Raw genomic sequence first — 13,232 nt, 5'->3', positions numbered from 1 at the left:
TACAAATAGAGAATGTTTTTCTTTTTTTACCTTTTTTAAATTTTTTTAATTACATTTTATTCACTTTGTATTCCCCCTGTAGCTCCCTCCCTCCTCCCCTCCCAATCCTTCCCATCCTCCCTCTTCTCCACACATGCCCTCCCCAAGTCCACTGATAAGGGAGGTCTTCTTTTCCTTCCTTCTGATCCTAGTCTATCCAGTCTCATCAGGAGTGTCTGCATTGTCTTCCTCTGTGAACTGGTAAGGCTGCTTCCCCCTCAGGGAGAGCTGATCAAAAAGCAGGTCAATCAGTTCATGTCAGAGACAGTCCTTGATCCTATTACAATGGAACCCCACTTAGGCACTGAATTTAATAAGAAACCCAGATAGTTACATTTAAGTTTGAAAAGACTGCTTTATATTCAGAATGATAGAAACTTTTTCAGAAATGTTGAAAAATTTTGATTAAAAAGTAAAAATTTTAAGAATTCCAACTTATTTTATTAGTCAAGAATAAAAGGATACCAAAATTTTACCCTAAAGTAGAAAACTTATGATTATTTTGATAAAAATTATTTATAAAATTTATTATTTTACATGAATAATAAAAGCTTTAATGAAGACTTTGGTTAAATAAAACTGTTTATTTTAGAATACATTATATTTTTGATCACAAATGCAATAAAGATGTTTTTATTTTTTTTCTTTATTAATTACACTTTAGTCAATTTGTATCCCCCTGTGGCTCCCTCCCTCCTCCCATCCCAATCCCTCCCCTCCTCCATCCTCTGCATGCATGCCCCTCCCCAAGTCCACTGATTGGGAAGGTCTTCTTTTCCTTCCTTCTGATCCTAGTCAATTAGGTCTCATCAGGAGTGGCTGCCTTGTCCTCTTCTGTGGCCTGGTAAGGCTGCTTCCCCCTCAGGGGGAGGTAATTAAAGAGCAGGCCAATCAGTTCATGTCAGAGACAGTCCCTGTTCCTATTACAATGGAACCCACTTGGATACTGAACTGCCATGGGCTACATCTGTGCATGGGGTCTTAGGTTATCTCCATGCATAGTCCTTGGTTGGAGTATCAGTCTCAGGAAAGACCCCTGTACTCAGATTTTTTGGTTCTGTTGCTCTCCTTGTGGAGTTCCTGTCCTCTCCAGATCTTACTGTTTCCTACTTCTTACATAAGATTCCCTGCACTCTGCCCAAAGGTTGCCCATAAGTCTCAGCATCTGCATTGATAGTCTGCAGGGCAGAGCCTTTCAGAGGTCCTCTGTGTCAGGCTCCTGACTTGTTCCCTCTTTTCTCCTTCTTCTGATGTCCAGCCTCTTTGCCTTTCTGGATAGGGATTGAGCATTTTAGCAAGAGTCTTCCCTCTTGAATAGTTTCTTTAGGTGTACAGATTTTAGTAGGTTTATCCTATATTATATGTCTATATGAGTGAGTATATACTATGTGCATCTTTCTGCTTCTGGGATAGCTCACTCAGGATGATCTTTTCCAGGTCGCACCATTTACCTGCAAATTTCATTATTTCCTTTTTTTATTGCTGAGTAATAATCCATTGTGTAGATATACCACAATTTGTGCATCCATTCCTCCACTGAGGGGCATCTGGGCTGTTTCTAGCTTCTGGCTATTACAAATAAGGCTGCTACAAACATGGTTGAACAAATGTCCTTTTTGTGCACTTGAGACTCTTTTGGATATATGCCTAGGAGTGGTATAGCTGGATCTTGAGGAAGCGCTATTCTTAGTTGTCTGAGAAAGTGCCAGATTGCTTTCCAGAGTGGTTGTACAAGTTTACATTCCCACCAACAGAGGAAGAGGGTTCCCCTTTCTCCACAATCTCTCCAGCATGTGTTGTCTCTTGAGTTTTTGATCTTAGCCATTCTGATGGGTGTAAGGTGAAATCTTAAGGTCGTTTTATTTTGCATTTTCCTAATGGCTAATTAGGTTGAACATTTCTTTAAGTATTTCTCTGCCATTCCATATTCCTCTATTGAGAATTCTCTGTTTAGCTCTGTACTCCATTTTTTAATTGGATTACTTGATTTTTTGCTGTTTAACTTCTTTAGTTCTTTATATATACTGGATATTAGTCCTCTGTCAGATATAGGATTGGTGAAGATCCTTTCCCAATTTGTAGGCTGTCGTTGCTCTGACAACAGTGTCCTTTGCTTTACAGAAGCTTTTCAGTTTCATGAGGTCCCATTTATTGATTGTTGCTCTTAATTTTTATAAATACAAATATATTTATGTTTTAGTATGAATATAAATCTGCATTTTCTTATCATTGGTCTTATTATCCATTGATACATTCCTGTGTCCCTTAGTTACACAAACAATAAAATTTTGGAAATATAGTTCCACTAATAGGGATTTTTTTGCATTTAAGAATTCTGGACATTTTTATTATCATTTATTACAATTTATTCAATTTGTATTCCAGCTGTGACCCCCTACCTCATCTCCTCCCAAGTCCACCCTCCGTCCCTTTTTTCCCTCTATGCCTCTTCCCTAGTCCATTAATAGGGGAGGTTCTCCTCCCCTTCCATCTGACCCTAGCCTATCAGATCTCATCAGGACAGTCTGCATTTTCTTCCTCTGTGGACTGAAAGATGAACACACACACACACACACACACACACACACACACACACGCACACTTGCTCTGGTCACCACTAATAGTTTTAAAACTAAAGAACATTTCTAAAAGAACGGTATTTATTAACAATCTTTAAAAGTTTTGAATTTAGAACCAAAAAATCTGGGCCTAGAGGTCTTTTCTGAGAATGATACTCCAACCAAGGACAATTCATGGAGATATCCTAGAACCCCTGCTTAGATGTAGCCCATGGCAGCTCAGTCTCCAAATGGGCTTCCTAGTAATGTGAGCAGGGACTGTCTTTGACATGAACTCAGTGGCTGCATCTTTGATCACCTCCCCCTGAGGGTGAGGGGCAGCCTTACCAGGCCACAAATGAAGACTATGAAACACAGTCCTTTAGAGACATGATAAGCTAGGGTCAGATGGAAGGCAGGGAGGACCTCCCTTATCAGTGGAGTGAGGAAGGGGCATGGGAAGAGATAAGGGAGAGAGTGAGGGATGGGGGGATGGAGAAAGAGACTGGGAGGTGACAATGGTGGGTGCTGGGATTCAAATTGAATAAATTGTAATAAATTATATATATTAATTTTTTAAAAGTTTCAAATCTTCAGGATGAATGACAACTTTCTGAGCTTGCTGGAAAAATAAGAGTTTGTAGAGAGAGTGTTCAGAAGAAAGCCTATTTCACTTTCCTTTTCCAAAATATTGTTATTTTCTCACAAACTTTAAGTCAGTTTTCTCAGAGTACTCATTTCATCAGCTACTTGTATTTCTCAAATAACTTCAATTTACATGTTCAATTTACATAACTTCAATTTACTTTTTGTTGCATTTTAAAAGACTGCTACTCTTCATTTTTAGCTCCACTGTAGATTTTTAAAAAGAAAAGAAAAAGAAGAAAATCCAGAAAACTATGTAGTTATCCATAAACCCAGGGAGCCTTCCTATAATCTTCAATGTCTTCTATTGGTAACAGTTGAACTCATCTTGTTAATTGAAGAGCACTGATTTCCTTGGGCCTTTAATCATTCTTCTTGTGGTTCAACATTTAAAGTTGTATATTTACCGTTAAACTCTCTTACAGACTATTTCTTCATTATAAAAATTTTCCGGCGGCTAGCCCAAGCAGGAGCCTCCATGCTCTGTGACTGAGACTACAAAGCTGCCCCAAGTACAGACCTCCCTGCCAGGTTAGCCAAACAGTGGACACCATTGGGCTGACTGATCTCCTATACTCTCACTTGCCCCTGTGGGCCCAATTCTGAGAGTAGAGAACAGGGGGAACCCCTGTGCTTTCTGATTAGGTCTGCAAGCAAGTGAGAGCTCCTTCAAGTGAGTGCCTACAGAGCCTCAGATCCAGGGTCCCTCTAAGCTAGCAGCCAGACTTCTGATCCCAGCCACCCACACCTCCACTGAGGGCAATGTAGGCATCCTGGGACAGTGTTCGCAACATTGAAGCCCCTGTTGTGTGGGCCTACCAGTGGAGTCCATACAAACAATTCCTGGAGGCCAGACAGATCTTAATACCGGGAGGACAGTACAACAGGCCTACAGGGCACTGAGGTATTCAGGCACCTGCACATGCATATTGTGCCCTCCAACAGCGCCAGAGCCCACAAGCATCAACAGATACAAGAAGATCGAAATAATCCCTTGTATCATATCAGACCACCATGGCCTAAAAGTAGACCTCAACAACAGGAATAACAAAAACCCTACATACACATGGAAACTAAACGACTCTCTACTCAATGACAGCTTGGTCAGGGAAGAGGTGACAAAAGAAATTAGAGACTTCCAAAACTTCAATGAAAACGAAGGGACAACTTACCCAAACTTATGGACACAATGAAATTCGTTCCTAGAGGAAAGTTCATAGCACTATCCAGAAAGTAGTTTGAGACATCTCATACAAGCAACTTAATGGCACATCTAAAAGCCCTGGGGGGGGGGGGGGAGGAGCAGACACACCCAAGAGGAGTAGACAATTGGAAATAATCAAACTCAGAGCAGAAATCAGTGAATTAGAAACAAAGAAAACAATACAAAGAATCAATAAAAACAAGATCTAGTTCTTTGAGAAAATCAGCAATATAGACAAACCCTTAGCCAAACTAACTAAAAGACAAAGAGAAAAATATCCAAATCAGCAAAATCAGAAACAAAAAGGGGAACATAATGACAGATACTGAGGAAATCCAAACAATTATTTTGGTCTTATAACAAAAGCCTATATGCCACAAATTTGAAAATCTAACTGAAATGGAGACTTTTCTTCACAGATTCCCATTACTAAAATTAAATAAAGATCAGGTAAATAGATTAAATAGTCCTATATCCCCTAAGGAAATAGAAGCAATCATCATAAGTATCCCTTCCCAAATAAAAAGCTCAGGGCCAGATGGTTTCAGCTCAGCTCTTCAAAGAAGAGCTAAGTCCAACTCTCTTCAAACTATTCCACAAATTAGAAACAGAAAGAACATTACCAAACTCATTCTATGATGCCAGAATCACCTTGATACCTAAAACACACAAAGATCCAAAAAAAAAAAAAAACCACAACTTCAGAACAATCTCTCTTATGAACATTGAAGTAAAAATACTGAGTAAAATACTTGCAAACAGAATCCAAAGATATCGTCAACTACAACCAAGTAGGCTGCATTTCAAGCATGCAGGGGTGGTTCAGTACATGTAAATCCATCAATGCAATCCAACATATAAACAAACTGAAGGAGAAAAAAAACACAGGATCATCTCTTTATATGCTGAAAAAACATTTGACAAAATCCAACACCCATTCATGTTTAAAGTCTTGGAAAAATCAGGGATACAAGGCACATAACTAAACATAGTAAATACAATATGCAGCAAGCCTACAGCCAACATCACTAAATGGAGAGAAACTTAAATCAATTCCACTGAAATCACGGACAATGCAAGGCTGCCCATTCTTTCGGTATCTCTTCAACATAGTATTTGACTTCCTAGCTAGAGCAATAAGACAACTGAAGAAGATCAAGGAGATACAAATTAGAGAAGAAGTCAAAGTACCATTATTTTGAGATGATATGATAGTATACATTAGTGATCCAAAGAATTGAAATACAGAACTCCTTCAGGTAATAAATACCTTCATTAAAGTGGCTAGATACAAAATTAACTCAAAAAAAAAAAATCAGTAGCCCTCCTGTACAGGAAACACAGAAGGGCCAAGAAAGAATTTAGGGAAACAACACCATTCATAAACCCACTAATAACATAAAGTAGCTTGCTGTGTGACTCTAACCAAGCAAGAGATAGGCCTGTTTGAAAAAAAAAAAAAATTCAAGTCTCTGAAGAAAGAATCTGAAGAAGATATCAGAAGATGGGAAGATTTCCCATGCTCAAGGAACAGTAGGATTAACAGTGAAAATGGCCATTCTGCCAAAAGCAAGCTACAGATTCAATGCAATTCCCATCAAAATACCAACACAATTCTTTACAGAACTTGAAAGAACAATTCGCAATTTCATATGCAAAAAACAAACAAACAAAAAAACAGAATTGCCAAAATGATTCTGTAAAACAGATTGTCTGGAGGTATCTCCATCCCTGATCTCAATCTGTCCTACAGAGCAATAGTAATAAAAACTGCATGGTATTGGCATAGAAACAGAATGGTGGATCAATGAACTTGAATAGAAGACCCAGAAATAAACCCACACACCTACAAATACTTGATTTTTCACAAAGAAGGCAAAACCATACAATGGAAAAAAGACAGCCTCTTCAACAAATAATGCTGATGTAAATGGATGACTACATGTAGAAAAATGCAAATAGATCCATATTTATCACCCTGCACAAAACTAAAGTCCAAGTGGATCAAAGACCTCAACAAAAATCCAGACACACTAAACCCATTAGAAGAAAAAATGAAGAACCTTGAACTCACTGGTACAGGGGACAGCTTCCTGAAGAGAACACCAACAGCACAGGCTCTAAGAGCAACAATCCATAAATGGGACCTCATGAAACTGAACAGCTTCTGTAAGGCAAAGGACGCTGTCATCAGAAAAAAATGACAGCCTACAGACTATGAAAGAATCTTGACCAACCATATATCTGACAGAGGGCTAATATCCAAAATATATAAAGAACTTATGAAGTTAAACAGCAACAAACCAAGCAATCCAATTAAAAAATGGGGTACAGAACTAAACAGACAATAATCAATAGAGAAAGATCAAATGGCAGAGAACCACTTAAAGAAATGCTCAACATACTCAGTCATCTGGGAGATGCAAATCAAAAGGACCCTAACATATGAGCTTACACCTATCAGAATGGCTAAGATGAATAACTCAAGACAACACATACTGGAGAGGGTGTGGGGAAAGTGGAACTCTCCTCCACTGCTGGTGGTTATGTAAACTTGTACAACCACTTTGTAAATCAATCTGCCACATTCTCAGACAAATAGGAATAGTGCTTCCTCAAGATCCAACTATGCCACATTAGGCTTATATCCAAAATATGCTCAAGTTTACAAAAAGGACATTTGTTCAACCATGGTCGTAACAGTTTTGTTTATAATAACCAGAACCTGGAAACAACCTAGATGTCCCTTAACTGAGGAATGCATAAAAAAATTGTGGTACATCTACACGATGGAATACTACTCAGCAATTAAAAACAAGGAAATACTGGAATTTGCAGGCAAATGGTGGGAACTGGAAAAGATCCTCCTTGAGTGAGGTATCCCAGAAGCAGAAAGACACACATGGTTTATACTCACTTATAAGTGTATATCAGACATATAATGTAGGATAAACATATTAAAATCTGTACACATAAAGAACCTAAGCAAGATAGAAGACCCTGGGAAAAATGATCAATCCTCATTCAGAAAGGCAAATGGGACAGTCATCAGAAAAGGGAGAAAACAGGGAACAATATAGGAGCCTACCACAGAGTGCCTCTGAAAGACTCTACCCAACAAGGTATCAAAGCAAATGCTGAGACTCATAACCAAACTCTGGGCAGAATGCAGGGAACTTATGGAACAAGGGTAAGAGAGAAAGACATCTTGGGTACAGGTGCTCCTCAAGGAAAGCAACATAAGCAAGAAATCTGGTCCCAGGTGTCTTTTCTGAGATTGATACTCCAACCAAGGACCGTGCATTGAGATAACCTAGAACCCCTGCACAGATTAGCCCACGGCAGCTCAGTCTCCAAGTGGGTTCCCTTCTAATAGAAACAGGGACTGAACTCAGTGGCTGGCTCTTTGATTATCTCCCCCTGATGGGGGAGCAGCCTTAACAGGCCACAGAGGAAGACAATGCAGCCAGTCCTGATAAGACCTAATAGTCTAGGGTCAGTAGGAAAGAGAGCATGGACTTGGGGAGGGGCATGGGAGGAGATGAAGGAGGGAAGGTGTGGGATTGAGAGGGGATGATTGAGGGAGCTACAGCTGGGATACAAAGTGAATAAATTGTAATTAATAAAAAATAAATTAAATTTAAAAATTTTTCTGTGTTCCACTCCCCATGCTTCCCAATGGTTTCATGGGAAATCCTCAGAAAATACTAGTTTTATATGTTGCTACAGGTTTCCAGAATATAATACATTTGGAATTTTACAGCATAAGAAATGTTCAAGCTGCCTTCTTTTACCTATTTGAATGTATTTTAATTTCCTTCAAGTATTTTTATGGTTTGATACTCTTGGACCTAATTTTGATGTCCCTCTACTACACTGTTCCTATATTAAAATATAAGCCATTGTTTTGATGGCATTCAAGACGAGGCATTCTGTAAGTTATTGATGTTGGATGAGGTCATGAGGCTGGCACCCAATCTTATATTTACAATGTGTTTATTTCTTCACACATAAGAGGACATCATAGCTTCCACACTGAAGATTCTGAGTAAAAGTTTAGTAAATATTTGGCTGATTTTGTGGAGATATGACCAGAAAATTAAAGAGGATTTAGTGCTCTTCAAAACTGCTAAAATCTCCTCTGCAGTCGTACTTTCCACAAGTCATAGATCAGATCTCTGTTGCCCCATTGAATGAGCTCCTTTGTTGTTGCATGGGATATCAATGTCCGTGTAGTGCACAGAGTGTGTTACACAGAGCACTGGTGGGCAGGTTGGCCTATGAGACTTCTGTGAGGGGCTGATGGTCAGCAATGGTGTAAGTCACCACTAGAAGCTTTGGCTCCATGGAGGCTGTTTAGATCTGGTGAGTGAGGGTCCTAGGAGTAAAGCTGCCTGCAGTGGAAGTGAGTGAAACCATAACAACAAACTTCATCATGGCTACCTGGCCAGTGTTCCTGGAGGAGAAGCAGAATGGTCCTGTTCTGCTCTACAGGCATGAGATCAAAAGGGGGAAAAGACCAAAGAAGAATAAAATTCCTAAAAGCAGGAGAAAAAAAAAAAAACAACCCTATTTTCACTCATTTCATTTTCTTTTTGATGTCAGTGTTCAGGGTTTTTAGTCTTACAACAGATGTTCTGGTTGACTTAGTCAGCAATTCTGTGATAACAAATGATACTCAGCATCTTTTCCTGAGCTCATTTGCATGTTGTATATCTTCTTTTTGAGATCTTTGTTACATGTTTATTTATATTTAATTGATGTTTATTTTCTTGTTTAGAGGTTTTAAGTAAGTTTCCATATTTTGGTAAACAGTTCTTTGGTTTGCATTATTTTGATATAATAGATAATATATAGATTATCTTTTCATTCTCATAATGTTCTTTGTTTTGTATGCTCTTCTTTAATTTTAGTTGTTCTGCAGGCCTATAATAGAAGTTTTATTTTTGGTAAAGCTAAATTTATCATTTATTGTTCACTCACAATTCATGCTTTTGAATGATCACAAGTACAAGGTATGCTAGATTTTCTCCATATTATCTTCTCCAAGTTCATATTCAACATTTCAAAAAAGTTCTATGACCCATTTTAGTTTACTATTTTGAAAATTATTCTATGTGTAAAGTTACTTTATTATTTCTAAGTGGATGCTCATTCATTGTACTCTCAGGCTTCATTGATTTTCTCCATTGATTCCTATTTGTAGTTCAATAGTTTCTGTTTTAGTTTTTGGAACTTTCATACATACATATAATGTGATTTTATAAAACCAACTCCCCATTCTCTCACTCCAATTCTTCCCTTGTTTCCCCTCCCAAATTCATGTGCCTTGTTCTTTGGTGTTTAGGTTTTGTTGCTGTTGTTTGTTTGATTATTTGTTTGCTCTTCTCTCATATATTGCAATCCAAATGCCGTTTCCCATCCCTTCCCCTCTCCTTCCTTCCCTCCCTGTCCCTACTCACATACCCCATCCAGTTCTCTTTGGTTTTTCTTCAGATAAGCATATCAATGAAACATGTCATATCAACCTGCAATAAAACTAGGCACCACCCCTCATATTAAGGTTGGAATAGTATCTGGAAAAGGGTTCCAAAAGCTGGCAAAAGTGTCAGAAACAGCCTCTGCTCCTACTATTAGGAGTCCTATAAGAAGACCAAGGTATACAACAATAACACATATATAAAAGGCCCAGGTCAGACCCATGCAGGCTCTCTAATTTTTGATTCACCCTCTGTGCACCCCAATGAGCCTAGGTTAGTTGATTCTATGAGATTTCTTCGGTGTCCTTGCTCCTCTGGCTCCTACAATCCTTCTCCCTCAGAGCTCTGCTTGATGATTGGCTGTTTTTTTTTTCTTCATCTGTTTTCATCAGTTTCTAGATAAAGCCTCTTTGATAATGATTATGCTGAACTCCTATCTATAAGTATGGCAGAAATATCGTTAGAGATCATTTCATTGATTATTTTTTATTGCCAGTCCTGTTTGGTTGTACCTCAGATCTCTGAGATATTAAGTATCTGGTTCTTAGCCCTCTAGATAGTGTCAGGGTTGGGCGCCCTCTCATGCTATGGGTCTCAAGATGGACCAGTTATTGGTTAGACACTTCCATAATTTGTTCTTAGACATTTTTTAGAGCCACCAAATTCATTAAGTGCTGCCTGTCTGTATGGAAATAGGACCATTTACTAGCACTCAGTAGCTCTTCATGAATCCTTGAAATAAACTAATATTCCCCAGCCCAGCAGCCATTAGTTGCCGAGGAGTCCTCAGATAAGTGTGTGACATCATAAACCTCCCCCTTCCCTTCATGCTGAGATGTGACTGACTCTATCTTTTATAGGTCTTGAGCATCAAGTCACAGCAACTCTTCTGTAAGAAGAAAATACCGTTTTGGTGCAAATGTCTACTCCCCGTGACTCTTAGAATCTTTCTACCTCCTTTACCACAGTGGATCCTGAGTCATTGATATAGAGGTATGATATGCATATGCCATTTAGAACTGAGAGCTCTTCCAACTCTTATTCTCATCACAATCACCAGTTGTGGGTCCCTCTATTAAATGCCATGTGCTACAAAAAGAAACTTCTCTGATACGGATTGGAAGATGTCCTAATCTACTGGTATAAGGATAAGAACTTAGACAGTTTATTTCTGTCATTAAGTAGTATAACAAAGGTAGATATTCCTATGATTTAACAAGTCATGGGTTTGGGCCTGGTTAACAGTCCTAGAAGGGAGTTTCATCTTGTGAAGCATGCTAATCAGAAAGTGCTTAGTTACTCCCATGATATCCATCCACTGTTGCATAATTAGGCATGTCTTGTCAGTCAACTCATTACTGTGGCCTGTAGGGCTCACAGATGGGTAAGATATTGAATACTTTCTCCTTTCAAGTATTGTACATATAATGTCCCAAAACTATGAAAGCTATCCAACAGTGGTGAAGCTTTTAAGTTAGCATCAGCTTTAGTTTGCTCTGTTTTATAACTCAAGTGTGTGTTGCCTTCAGCAATAGAATCTCACTCTCAAGTTCTGGAAAGTAACCAAGAGCAATAGCAAGACCATGTAATATTTGTGTGGTCTATGGGATGCCATTGACCAACAACTTCAAAAGAAGTATCTCTCATCTAACAGTAGTTTTTTTTGGGGGGGAGGGTTGTTTTTTTTTTTATTCAAGAGCCAATTGCATCTGGAAAAGGGACTGTCTTCTGTTACAGAGTAATTAAGTTTGAACTCCATATGAAACTGCATATGTGTATATTTCATGACGCTTTACCACTGCTAGGTGAAATAGCTTTCTCAAATGTCTATAATAATAGTTGTCCTTCTCCCTACTCATTTCTAGCAAGCCATCTAATCTCAAACCTATTTAAGTCTGTCTATTCCCTCATTCTCCTTTCATTTAACGCTGTGGTTTAACTTACCTTGAATTAACAGAAATCTAGTGTGAGGCCTATGCAAACTCATGTCTGAAAAAGAAACTGTCTTAAGGATAAATTACTTAGGCATAAACTTCAGTTTCAAAAAGGAGAAAAACCCACAAAACTATGCTTTGACCACTTACCTATGGTAATATTTAACCATCACCCCTAGCAATGGTTAGTCAGTGAATACCTGAAGTTTAAACAGGTGTTCTTTACAATAAGATGAGCAAAATAATTATGGTTTGGTACTCCAGAAAACCGATATTTGCTAAATGCCAATCAATCATATACTAGACCTGCCAAGCTGGGATTTCCCAAACCTTTCTGTAACCCTAAATAAAAACACCTCTCTCCCTGAGCTTGAGGCTCCCCACTCAAGAACTGCTGTGTCAGTGATGGTGTGGGCCCAAGATTGAACTTGTAATAAATACGTTATTGCATTTGCATCAGAATCAGCTCCTTGGTGGTCTTTAGGGTCCATGAGACTTGGGCATAACACTAGATGACTGATTTTAACTTTTACTTCTTTTCTATTATACATTGAATATTAACTGTAAACTTCAAGCACTTCCACTGTAGTTCAGAAAATATAATAAATTCATTTTCTTCCCTTAGGGGTCATTGGTCACCAGTCCCCCAGGACAAAGGGAAAAGAAGAAATGGGGAAAGGAGGAAGTTTACAGCCTGTAAACAGGAAGTATGGCAGAGTGATTTCCAGAAACAGCTTCAGTGAGACAGTTCAACTTTATTTGGGTGTAAAAAGAAGGCTAGCGAGTTCTTGGGGTGTGAGTGGAGGGTTCTCAGGATAAGTGTGCACTATTGACTGGAGCTTGAGGTCCTGGAAATTCTTTGTTTGCATTTGGCAGCATGGTCCTATCATATGAATGGGTACAGAGTACTTAATTATCCTATGGGCAGCAGGGGGAGCACATTGGTAGGGAACTGTGTCAAAGCTTATACTCCAGATATGGTTAGCCATCTGTGACTAGAGACACTATCCAGATGAATCCAGGCAGAGAAAGAAGCTGAGAACTGGAATCCTTGATTCTGCTCAGAACTTGGAAGAGCTGTCCAGACATGGCAGGACTACAACGTTTTAAATAAACCTTACATTATTAATGGGTGGCTATTTTTTATTCATTTTTGTTTTTATTTGTTTGTTGATACAGAGTCTTACTATAACTCAGTTTGGCCTACTGTTCACTATTGTAGCCTAATCTGGTCTTGAACACATAGCATTTCTCTTGCTACCATATTTGTTACTGTAAGGCTGGAACTGAGGCAATCTGCCACTCTAAGCCCACTGCAGCAGGCACCCCAGGCTGAGGCAATTCCAAACCTCGGCCACCCACTGCAAGCTGA

Source organism: Meriones unguiculatus, chromosome 12 (assembly GCF_030254825.1).
Source record: "Meriones unguiculatus strain TT.TT164.6M chromosome 12, Bangor_MerUng_6.1, whole genome shotgun sequence".
NCBI lineage: Eukaryota > Metazoa > Chordata > Mammalia > Rodentia > Muridae > Meriones > Meriones unguiculatus.
This window is presented reverse-complemented; position numbering follows the sequence as displayed.